The sequence below is a fragment of the Colobus angolensis genome, unplaced genomic scaffold (genome assembly GCF_000951035.1).
Source record: "Colobus angolensis palliatus isolate OR3802 unplaced genomic scaffold, Cang.pa_1.0 Scaffold170, whole genome shotgun sequence".
Lineage (NCBI taxonomy): Eukaryota > Metazoa > Chordata > Mammalia > Primates > Cercopithecidae > Colobus > Colobus angolensis.
Window position 1 is genome coordinate 3174265 of NW_012114822.1, and position 12383 is coordinate 3186647.

Sequence of the window (12383 nt, forward strand, 5' to 3'; positions counted from 1 at the left end):
CCCCTCAGTCAGCAACAGTTGGTGTGCAGTCTCTACAGAGGAAAGCAACTGTCCAACGAGGAGGAAGGCACCAGACTCTGGAGGGAGACGGGCTGGAGGTGGGACTTGGGGGTAGAAACCTATTGTGTGGTGTGAACTGTGTTCCCTGAAAGATCCACCCAAGTCCTAATCCCGGTACCTGTCGATGCGGAATTATTTGGCAAAAGGGTTTTTGCAGGTGTAAGTAAGGTGGGAATCCTCTGGCGAGGCCATCCTGGATTAGGATGGGTCCTAAATCCAATGACAAGTGTCCATATAAAAAGAGACAGACACAGAAAAGGCCACGTGGCGATGGGGGCAGAATCTCGGGGGTGTGTTGACAAGCCAAGGAACACTATGGGAACCAGGAGCGAGGCCTGGAACACACGCTCCCTCGGTCTGCAGAGGGAACCAAACCTGCCCACACCTTGCCTTCTGGCTTCCTGATCCATGAGAGAGTAAAGAACACCGTTTCAAGCCACCCTGCTTGTGGTACTAGGAAACATATACGCCCCCCAGGCTTAAAAACCCTCTAACCGAGCTGGGTGTAGCAATGCACATCTGCAGGCACAGCTACTTGGGAGGCCAAGGCGGGAGGATCACTTGAGCCCAGGAGTTTCAGACCAGACTCGGTAACACAGTTAGATCCTGCCTCTTAAAAAGAAAAAAACCCTCTAACCAGAGCAGGTTCTATGAGAAGCAGAAAAACAACCATCTTTTGTGGGAAGCGACCTCTTTGCTGGGGGTCTGGACCCCTGTGGGCCCCAGTCCTGCCTCTGCTCCAAGCTTGAAGCTGCAATGTCTGCATCCCTTTCTGTATTCGAGTTTGTGATCCAGGCACTGGGGGCTCCTCCCTATTCTCCGGGGGACTGTAAGAATAAATAACAAATGGCTTCAAAGAGGATTACCGTCCCATGACCATGTGATGGGGCATGAAAGATTAATATCTTGCCAGGCAGTGCTGCAGCAGCAATTTGAAAGGCAGCTTTACTCCACCACATCCATTAAAGGCCCAGCTGAATAAAAAGAGATGCAGAAGCAACCACTACAAGCTGGGGCCAGCCATGCCTCTGCAATCTCATAACCAGTAGACAAAAACATTTTTAAATGAAAATACTCATTGCTGGTGAGGTTGAGGTGAAATTACTATGAGGAGACGTGGGTGGTTCTGGGGCATGAACTATTCTACAAGTGTTTTTGGAAAGAAATTGGGTGGTAGAGGTTCAAAGCTTGGGGTCCAGGAATCCTACCTCTGAGACTTTATCCTAATAGCTCAAGAGAGGAAATTAAGTGAGATGCACACAAATGTTTCCCATAGCCAGATTCGGAAGAGTAAAGAGCTGCCAGATCTCCAAGGAAATAATGTTTAAGTGAATTATAGACAAACAGGCGGGTATAACGTGGCCACTCAGTGAACGTTCCTGGCTGGGGAAGGGCTCGGGGTAAGAGTGGAGAAGGTGGAGGGCGCCCGTGTGTCTGCAGGGGCTGAAGGCAGCCGATTGAGCAAGTGGGGAGGAACCCCTGCTCCACACCACAGGGACCCTGCCTCTGACCCCATGATCCTGCTCTGGTGGGGAGGGTCTGTGTGTGGGAAGCAGGAAAAGCAAGTTCTAGGTGGGGGGGCATGGGGAATCCTACAGGAGGCTCCGGCCACCTGGGCTTGTAGCACAGGCTCTGGAGTATATGCAGCCAGCAGGGGCCAGGCTGCTGGGGCTGTGGGCTGGTCTCACCCCAATGTGGTTTCCCTTTACCTGGCATCCTGGTGACTGTGGCCCAGGAGGGGCGAGCGCCCACCCGGTGAACGGGTCGCCTGGGGCACAGGATCAGGCGTCTGCTGCGGTCATGTTCTAGCTCTGTCCTCTGGTAGCTGTGTGACCTGAGACAAGGTCTAGGATCTGTTCTCACCCGGGACACAGAGACAGGAGGAGCTGAGGACCAAAAGCAAATGTGCACAGGGGACAAGGCAGGGGGCCAGAGCCGAGCAAATCTACAACACAGGGCAGCTGCCAACTCAAAGGACGACGGTGACGGCAGAGTCCTTGACACCGCTGTCAGCATCATGCAGAGTAGGGTGAAGTGCCTGCCTCCTCTTCCTGCAGGGGGGCAGCCACTCTCGGCTGTCCAGCCCCCTCCCGGCACCCCCTAGTCCTGGCAGGGCTGTAGCCCTTCAGCTCCCCTGGAAATCCACTCGAGGGACCTTGGCCTTCTCTGCCTGCCACCTGGGAACACCCGATGGGGACGTGCTGGGATGGTTTCTGCAGTTCAAAGGATTTACCTCAACATAATTAAGTGCCTCGGCTGTAAAAACACAAGCTGTGTCCTCATTGGTGGTGTGGGCACCACGTATGGCTCAGGGGCTGAGACAGAGCCCTCGGTACAGATGACAGCCATCAGCCACCGATGCCAGCTTAGGCCACCGCTACCGCGGCAGGCACCTGGTTTGTCTCATCCTCAGCTGCAGGAGGATGACCTGCCAGGTCTGGCTGAGTGCCAGGCCCGAGGCCGTGGCTGTCTCTGGCCTCCCCTGGGCACTGCCTGTTGTTCAGGGTGTTCAGAGCAGGACTGTGCCTGGTGGGGAAGACGCCTGGGGAAGGACCCCTTGGTGTCACAGCTGGCCTCCGTTGGGCCAGGAGCCCTCACATCCTCTCTGGTTCTGAAGGCTTCTCCCTGCCTGCCACAGCCAGGGGAGATGAAATCAGGGAGCCGGTGCTGGGGACAATGTTTGCCGGCCTGCAGGAGGCCTAGGCTTGCTTCCAAGGCCTCATGACATGGCCAGTGCGTTACCAGTCAGGCTGAGTTAGGGGACAGAGGTGATGAGGACAGCAGGCATGTTCTGTCCTCACGAGGCCCACAGTCTGGGCAGGGACACATGTCAGCAGTCATGACCACTGCAAGGCGTGCTTGGAGAGACTACAGGACATCGAGGGGCCTGCATCAGAGAGCTTCACTGTGACACCGGCTCTATGGGATGAGTCCTCTGTCCTCAGTTTCCCTGTCTATAAAATGAGGAGTCTGGGCTGCACAGTGTCAAAGACTCAGAGAGCCTAGAGGGGCTTTCTGAGGCCACTGGCTCCAGGAGCCCAGGACCCAGTCCCACCACCATGTGAGCAACACTGCCCCACACTGGCTCATGTCTCTGTGTGATCCAGGCTGCGTTAGAGACCAGGGATTCCGCCGAGCCTGGGGACAGGTGTTATCCTGTCCCCTCTAGAACCTGGGGCGAGGCGCCACCTCTCCTGCTGCTCACACAGACTGCTCCCAAGAGACCCACCTACATGGGTGTACCATGGGGCCCAGACAGGCCCTCAGCACCCATAGAGATGGATATATATATATAGAGAGAGAGAGAGAGAGCGAGAGAGAGAGAGAGAGAAAGGGAGAGAGGGAGGAGGGAGGGAGGGAGAGGGAGAGGGAGAGGGAGAGAGAGAGAGAGAGAGAGAGAAAGAGAGAGAGCGAGCGAGCGCTGGAGCAGCTCAGGGCTCCAAGAGCACCAAGGGCTCAGGGCAGGGCCTGGGGCCTCCAGGTCGCAGAGGGACCCTGGTCAGCTTCCCTCCATCCAGGCCAGATGAAAGGCCCAGCTCAGCAGCACAGAGGAAGCAGGAGGCCTCTGTGAAAGGTGTTCCGACCTCCAAGGTCCCTCCTTACCTTCCCTTGTCCCTCTCCCCGCAGTGCCCCGACACCCCATGCTGTCTCTCCGCCTTCAGACCCCACTCTCCCTGCCTGTGAGGCCACGGCTGTCTAGTGCTTCCCTGTTTCCTGACGATGTTACATGGACACTGCCAATGCTTTGGTGAGCTGCTGATGCTTTGGTGGTGGCCTGAGTGGTACCTTGATGCTCTGGACCATATATCTCCTCCCGCTCTGATGTGGGCAATGAGGGCAGTGACCTTGTCCTGGCTCCTGATTCGTGAGTTAATGAGGAGCAAGTGACATTCCTCAGGCCCTGGTCTCACTGCAGCACTGCCTGGGAGAGGGCTGTCTGCACTGGCGTCACTGGGACCCCCAGGTGCTACTTCAGACCCCAGTGGCCTATAGGCTTCATCTAAACAGGCCCCTTTCTCCCAGAGATATCACTTGTTTTTTGTTTTGGTTTTTTCTGGAAAGCCCCCATTCAGGGTCTGTTGGTAACTGTCACTCACACCAGCAGGACGGTGGGGGGTGGGGTTCACTCCTCACAGAGGCAGGCTCACCTGCCCCAGTGGCCTCCCTAGAACCATCTTTTGGGGTGGAGAGAGAGCATGGCAGCTTCCCGGAGCCTCTGAAGCGCCCCAGCGCAGGGTGGCTGATGTCCCCTGGACACCCCCACTGCCTTTTAAGCAGGAAGGATGTAAATAAGGAGGCGTCCACTACTCCTTTGAGGAGCAAAGTACCCTGTGTCCCTGCAGAATGGGGAGGTTTTGAGTTGGGATTTGCAATTCCTGTTTTGGACATCCTATATCCTTTGTAGGAGCAAAGGGACAACATGGCTCCGGGCTCCTGTCTGTGACACCTAAATACCTCCTGGTCGGGGTGACTAAAATTACCTGCTACTCATTGCCATGGAAAGGCAATACCCTCTAGGGGGTGCAGGGGGCTGACTGAGCAGAGGCAGGAGGCGCTGCAGGATCTATCTAGACAGGGCGCAGGTAGGGCATGGAGAGGGCCCAGATGGGGCACAGACAGGGTGCAGATGGGGCACCGATGGGGCACAGACAGTGTGCAGACGGGGCACAGACAGGGTGCAGAGAGGGTGCAGACGGCAGAGCAGGATATGGATGGGGTGCAGGCAGGGTGTGGATGGGCCGCACAAGGGGCATAGACATGGCGCAGGCAGGATACAGATGGGGCACAGACAGGGTGCAGGCAGGATGCAGACGGAGCACAGACAGGACACAGACTGCACAGACAGGGTGCGGAGAGGGTGCAGACGGCACAGGCAGGGTATGGATGGGATGCAGGCAGAGTGCAGATGGGGCGCACACGGGGCACAGACAGGGCACAGGCAGGGTGCAGACACGGTGCAGATGGGGCACAGGCAGGGCACAGACAGGTGACGGACTCTGTATGGTCAGGCACAGGGTGGCGAGGACTGGCCCCGTACTGACCTCTGGCCTCCTCGGCCGCGGGCAAGTGCTTGGGCCATCAGTACCCCTGAATCAAACCACAATCCAAGAGGCCCGGACACTAACAAGGTGCCCTGTCATGCACGGGAGGATGAAAGCAGAGTCTCAGATTTGAAGCTCACAAAAGTGCAGGTCATTCCAGTAGAACGTGGGCTTCACATGTTCCCAAGAATTACAGAAACCCCCGCAAAGCCCTTCTCGCCGGAGCTTTCAACCATCACAAACAGCTTCCTCGTGTGCTTCCTTAAGAAGTAGAGGCGGGCAGGTTCACCGACAGACTGAAATGGCTAGGGAGTGTTTCTCAAAGCATGTTCTTGGAACCCCTGATCTGAGTCATCAGGGACTGGTGGCCAAGGAGCTTGCTAAGCTGCACAAGGACCCCTGAGGGCTGGGCAGGCACCATGCCCTGCAAGTCTGCTGGGCACACCGACAGCTCAGGACCCTCGGCCCACCCAGGCCCCAAGACTCCACAATTCCTACACAGAACATAAAGCACTATGTAGCCAACCTACGCAGGGCCACCAACAGGGCTAAGCTCCAGCCTGCAGTCCACAGGCGTCCCCAGAAATGCGCCCATTCAGGCAGGAAATGGAAGAATGCACCGTTGAAATCGTCTCTAAAGTGGCGGACACAAGAGGGTGCTGCTGGCAGCTGCGGTTAAGCAGCAAAGCAGCTTCGTCTGCGCCCGCCAGCCCATGAGCCACCCTGTGCACTCACTTTCCTTTTCCTCCTTTCACGGTCAAATCTCTCCAGAGCCACTGGCGGCAAAGTCCAAAGGTTACCAGAGTGGGCTTTGGCTTGGGGTCCTGGCTCCTGCGCCTAGTAGCTTGGAGGCCTTAGGGAAGCCACTTGGATTTTGAGTGTTTCTGCATCAGTCAGATAGGGATAAGATGGTTGGCGAGTGCCTGGAAGCTGGTGGTACCGAATCTGGGGTCCTTCGCCCCCTCACCGCTCCTGGGAGCCCAGCTCTGCTTCCCCTCTCAACAGAGGTTGCCTCCTCGGCAGCAGCCGGCCCACCGGATGCAGTAGATACCTGCCTCATCCTCTATTTTCCTCTTCTCCCTGGGCTCTGGAAGAATCAAGGGTTCCCTCCTGTCTGTCTTGACCTTCATCTTCCCTTTCAAACCCGTACCCTTGGCCACCCTTGGCACTGCCTCCTGGTGACACTGTCAGGGCTGTCACCAGTGGGGAGGTGGCAGTCACCTCCAGGTCCCACCTCTCCTGTGAACTCCCGCCCTACCTTCTCAATGACCGTAGGCACTGCTGTCCAAGACACAGACCTTGAAACCCAAGGTCGACTGAGCCCAGTCCTCCCCATCCAGAAGCCCCGATTCTGGCTCTGCCTCTTTCGGTCTGTGCAGCCCCAGTAGACCCAGTGAGAAAAGCTTGGGGGGCTCCTGGGTTCTCCTCTTCCCTCCCTCCCTCCCCATCACTGTCCAGCCCCATGGTGTCCTTGGCCCTGACGCCCTCTTCCTAGTCATCCTATTCACCCATATTCATGCCCTAGCCTGTGAACGCACTGGGCCTCTGGCCATTATCCAGCCTGCCCGGTCCTCCCTCTGTGACCTTGCCCATGCAGAACCCTTTCCCAGATCACCCTTTCCTAGGTCTGCCTATCAAAACCTGCCTGTCTTTCAAGGTCCAGGTCAAATGTCCCCCCTGCCCCCATGTCTCCTTCCCCACCAGCAGGGTTTTCTCTGACCGTTCTGGGCATGTGGTCACTGCATCCCTTTCCTGGCTCTCAGCCCTAGAGGAGGGAGGTGGGTCTTGCTCATTCTTGGTCCTTCAAATGTCTGCTGCTAAGACCTTCGCCCTTCACTGGTATGTATAGGTTTTAATGTTTTAAATTTAAACTTGTTTTCCAATGAATAGATTGAGCTGAATCTCCTTGTCCATGCATTCTAGTTATTCCTTATTCTCCTGTATCTCGGAGGGGTTCTAAGAATATCACTTTCAGAGAGCCCCTGCCAGGACTGAGTATTTGGGATCACAGGGCTCCGAGGCAGAATTCTAGAGTCTTCTGTCCTAGGCTGCACTGACAGCCTGTGGATACCAGGGCCTGAGATTGAAATGAAAGATCGTGAAGCTGCCAGGGGGTGGAAAATGAAAACACATCCATGGTGAAGGAAGGCGAGCATGCTCGGAGCATGGCTCCGCGACCCCCTCGGTGCCCAGGGGCTGCTGGAATCAGACAGGTGGGCAGGTGTGCAGTGGGGGTCTGCCAGGCTTGCGGGCCCGCCACAAGGCCCAAGGTCAGGGAGAACGGGGCAATGAGTGTCCCTCCCTCACAGGGAGGCTGTTCCCTGCAGACCAGGGCAATGGGCTCTCCCCTCCTGCCCTCTTTTCCCCTTCCTTCCCTCCTTCCTTCTCCACTGTGAAATCACTCAGCGGGGCACTCCAGCCGACAGACTGCCCAGAGGTCTCAGGAAACCACGCAGAAGGAAAGCCAGGTTCCTCTGCTCCGCTTTTCCTGGGGGCCCGGTTGGGCTGACCAGGAACCACCTGAGCTCCAGGTAGGACGGTGGCTGGGGCTCTGTGTCTGACTGGAAGAGGGGGAACTGACAGTTACCCAGCACCCACTCTGTGCCAGGGACCAGCCCCAGGCTCCTACCACTGAGGTAGTTCACTCATTCAGATAGAGGGAGATATGAATGATCCATGTGGCTTAGCAGGCCAGAGAGTCAGAGACACAGAGAGCTAAGTCTCTGGCAGGGAAAGAGTCCAGGCTGGTGACGGAGAACCGCCGCGGACCAGACCTCAGGGGTCTACAGGACCCAGAAATCACTCCAGAAAATGGCCCACATGGAACGGGTTGAATCTGGTGCGGGGTCTGAGAAGAAACCTGTGCCCGGCTCCCAGCCGTGGAGTCGGATGATGGATCTCGGCTGCTCGGCAGTCAGGGCACAAGATCACAGCCAGGAAAGCCTTCTCACTGGGTCCAGGTGCAGGCGGACAGCCAGGCAGGCGGTCCCCACCATTTCTCCACTTTTCCCCTTTTCCCAGTCCTATTTTATCTGCAACCAGCATGGCATCAAAGCAGTTAGCTCTGCGGGTACCTGTGTGCTAGAGAAACGGAGGGGGGCTGCCTGCAGTGAGACAGGGGCCGGGGAAGATGGCAGGGTGGGCATGGGGCTGCTCTGTGGCCAAAGACACACAACTCGGGTCTCTGGGGCTAACCACGTGGTCACGGGGCAGACCAGCGAGTGGCCTCCTGAGTCGCTGGCCAGCAGGGGTCTGAGTGGAAACCTGGGTGTGGCAGTGGCAGGGCACCCTCAGGCAGGGAGGGGCCTGAGCCCAGGGCTCATCCCACGGTGGGGGTGCAGGAAGAGGGAGGCCGGCCTTCATCTGGGCTCCCCAAGATGTGGCGAAGGACAAGGGCCCAGCATCTGCTCAGGCCCATGAGGCAGGGAGACTCACACATCTGCCCAGCCCAGGCAGGCAGGAAAGCCTCGAGCCACTGGGCCGTGACGGGACGAAGCCCAGGTGTGCCATCCCACTTCCCCCAGTGTGCTCTCTCCTGGGGAATGAGGGCCCTGTTCCCTTTGCCTCCTTGGGACTGGCTGAGTGGAGACGGTGCATCCCTTCACAGACTCAGCCCGAAGATGGGCCGGAGCATGGCGGCTTGCCCGTCACCAAGGAGAGAGCAGTGTAGGGCTTCCCATGCCATGACAAAGGAGCGCTTCCATATCCCCCAGAGTCTGGGCCTGGGCCTCCGGGGCCTCTTGGGAGACTCACCCCTGCAGAAGTGAGGATTTCAGACATTCAGTGGAGCTCAGGTGATGGCAGAGGGGGCACCTGACACAGAGTTCTGGCAGAGCAGGAATAGAATCAAGGTTTCCTCACTAGCTGGAGGCCGGGATCAGTTTCACTGCTGCTCTGTGCCTCAGTTTCCCTATCCAGCCTCCCTCACACGGTTATTTACAAGCGCCTGAGGCGAACCGAGGTCATAAATGCAGTTCCCGTGTGGGGAGGGTCCCTCCTCTGCTGCATCCCACCGCGGACCTGGTGCCCTCACTCTTCTCTAACTATGGGGTCATCTCTTTGAAGGCCACGAACAACAGAACCCTTGCACCAGGGCCTGCATGCCAGGCAGGACTGAGTCGCTGAGAAATCTCCACGGTAGTGGCACCTCCCGCTCCCAACAGCCCCTCCAGTGACTTGGACACACCCAAGGGCACTGGCTGCGCACATGAATGTCAGCAATGCCTCCAAGTGGCCTTCCCAAGGGACAGCCGGTCATGTCCTCCGGGGGCTGGCTTTCCCCAGCTCAGACAGCCAAGGTATGAACTGGGCTCAAACAAGTAGGCAGTAGGGGGCCCAACCCAGCTCCGTCACTGCCTCTGTTGACCCTGGAGAAGCCTGTCCTTCCGTTTAGTCCTCTGAGAGCAAGGATGACCAGCTGCTGGGTGCCAAGACCCAAGCCCTACTGGTGGTCGGAGAGGGGCTGGCAGGAACATGGGGTCTACGGCCCTGGACACTTCTGGCATCAATCCTTCTCGAATTGCCGCCCCCAGCTGCCCACTGTCCTGCCTCCTTATTCAGGGACGCCAGGAAAACATTGACTCTGGGACCTCTGGCGACGTGAATATCACTGAGAATTTAGCCAAGGACCAAACACATGCCACTCCTGGCCAGAGTTCCTGGAAACAGAAGCACGTTCCCCCGGTTCTCGCGAGGGAGCAGCCTCTCTCTCCTGCTCTCTTCCACACAGACGATGTGTGCCCAGTTACCACGGCAGAGCACCAACACACAGGAAGGTCTAGGGGAGGCCCCTCCCTCCAAGCCCAGGCCGGAAACTGCCAAATCAAAACTGTGTGGCACTCGCTTCCTCCTGAACCATTTAGGTCTTAGAAGACTACTGAAAAATGAAAGCGAGCAAGCCTTCTCTGGCTGGCCAGCCCATGGCACCCTCAGCCTTTCCAGCTCCCTAGCGCCATGGCCCATGTCCTATCTCCTGGGTGCAATGGCTTCTGTGCACACTGCTTCCCATCCAGGCTCCAAATCCAGACCCAAGACGGTTCTGAACCAAAAACACACGAAAAGGGTTTCACACTTTTTTTTTCATGACACCCCCCCAACTCCAGTGCCCGGCTCAGTCCCCAGGTGTTGATCAGCACCAACAAAGCATTTGCTGACCGGCGCAGGGGAAAAAAACGGCCCTGGGTGTTAACAGGGAAGCCTCTGCCATGATGCTTTCGAGGCAGGTATGTGCTGCAGCCTGAACACTGTCAGTGCCACTGAGGCTGAATGTGGCCATGGAGAGTTGTCCCCAGAGAGAAAGACAGGACCTGGAGGACCAAGTGCATGCTTAGGGCCCCACACTGTGAAAGCACAGGGCCAGGAGCTGCACAGGGCTCTGCAGCAGACACAGCCGCCAGGCGAGAATCAGGTGGGCAGATGTGACTCTCCACACGTAGGTCCCGAAACCCTGCAACGCGGGGCCTGAATGCAGCTTCTTTAGCAGAGCAGGAGCTTACTCTTGGCACTGGGGAAAGGGGAGGGGTGAGGCTGGCGTTTTTGAGGGGGAGGAGAAGTTGCAGGGAAAGAAGAAATCCTAAAATGACAGACAGCGGGACAGCTGTGGCCTGAACTTGGTGTTCTTGCTCCTCCGCTGTGGATGCATTAATTTCCATAAATGCTAATAGCCCATTTCCCCAAGAGCTATTACTTATGTCATCTCCCCTTGGACACAGTTCAACACAGGGCAGACAAATGAAAGAGAGGAAAAGGCAACCCCCACAGGCAGTCCCCAGCTCCCCAGCCCCCTCCCAACCAGGCAGCTCAGGTGTGGTTCCTAAGGTGGCCCTGCTAACTGCAGGGTCAAGACCCCTGCCTTCAGCTCCCTATCACGACAGGAAGCAAGAAAGTTACCAACCCCAAAAATGCTGAATCACAAAGTGAGGCTGAGCAGAAAAGTGGGGGTGGGGAGGGAAGGAGACGGTGGCCAGGGAGGAAGGGTGCTAAGGGCCTTCTCACCTGGAGCAACCGGGGATGCTGTGGGCAAAGAACAGCCCCTGTAGGAGCCCCCAGGACAAATGCCAGGAGGAGGGACGCCAGGATGCGGCTGGATGGTGGGGTGGGAAGGTGGGCAGGTACCCCGGCTGCTGCTACTGCCGCAGGACGTGGTGCAGCAGTGGGATCTTTGCATCCTGGGAGCAGCAGCAGGTAGGGAAGTGCGGAAGTGCTTTGTGCCAAGGCCTGGCAGGAGGGAGAAGCTTAAGATAGGAGTACGGGCTCAGGGTCAGAGGTGGCGGTGTGTGTGGTGTAGACAGCCCGAGGAACTGGTGCAGGAAGCAGGGTCAGAGTTCTGGAGAGCAGGGTAAGGTGGTGCGAGCGTGCGTGTGGGGAGAGGTTGGAGGGGCTGGGGGCAGAATGGGAGGGTGGGGAAAGGGACCGGAGCGACACAGGGACAGGCAGCGAGAACGATGGATAAGCCTTGAGAAGCAACCAGGGGGAGAGATGGGAAGGACCGGGACCAGCAGCGCCCCGGTGAGGCTGCGCAGAGGCCGGGAGAGGGGATGAGAGAAGGATGGAGGGAAGGGGAGGGCGAGGCTGCGGGGACCGGAGCGGGCACACACGGGGGAGAGGGACGGCGGCAGGGGCAGGGGTCAGGGATGCGAGCTGAAGGGTCGGGCGGGAGGACAGGGAAGGAAAGAGAGGAAGGGATGGGGGAAGGGAGACGATGGAGAAGGAGGTAAAGAGGCTGGAGAGGAGGTGAGACGGCGGCGGAGGCAGAGACGCAGGGCCGGGGAAGAGGAGATGGAGACCGGACCGCGGCGCCTGCCGCAGCGCGGGCCTCGCGGGTACCCGCCGCCGCCGTCCCGGCGGAGGTCGGTGGAAAGCGCGACACGCCGGGGTCTCCCCCGTACTCACCTGGGGGCTCCAGCTCCGGATCCTGTGCCCCGCGCCGGATCTTCCTTCCCGCCCTGCCCCTGCGACTTTAGCGCCCCCGAATCCCGCTCGCTCCTGCAGGTTCCGCCAGCAGCATCTTCACCTCGTGGGACGCCCGGGGCCACGCCTCTCCCAGCTTCTCATTGGCTATTTTTCACGCCAGTCACATTACCATTGGTTGAGGGGTCGTCGGACATGCAAATCAGGATAGGCCCGCCGCCGCACCGATTGGCTGGCGCTCGCGAAGCGTAGCCCTCTACTTGGGTTCTGATTGGCTCCGCGGCCCGGACGCCGAAGTGACGCGAGGCGGGTTCTTGGCCTGAGTGCGCGGCGCGCCGCCTTCTGAGGCTCCTCCCGAGGGTGGCAGCGGCC

The 12383-nt window shown here is 58.3% G+C and overlaps 1 protein-coding gene across 2 annotated transcripts in view; it reads right to left on the reverse strand.

The window, feature by feature from the left end:
- The window catches only part of KCNAB2 (potassium channel, voltage gated subfamily A regulatory beta subunit 2), a 109456-nt gene extending 97073 nt beyond the window's left edge, over positions 1–12383 (reverse strand). The window contains exon 1 of one of the 2 annotated variants that reach the window (XM_011938292.1): positions 11994–12383. The gene's annotated coding sequence lies outside the window, so the exon portion shown is untranslated. The remainder of the gene's footprint in view (positions 1–11993) is intronic. The other variant, XM_011938288.1, reaches the window with a different exon arrangement.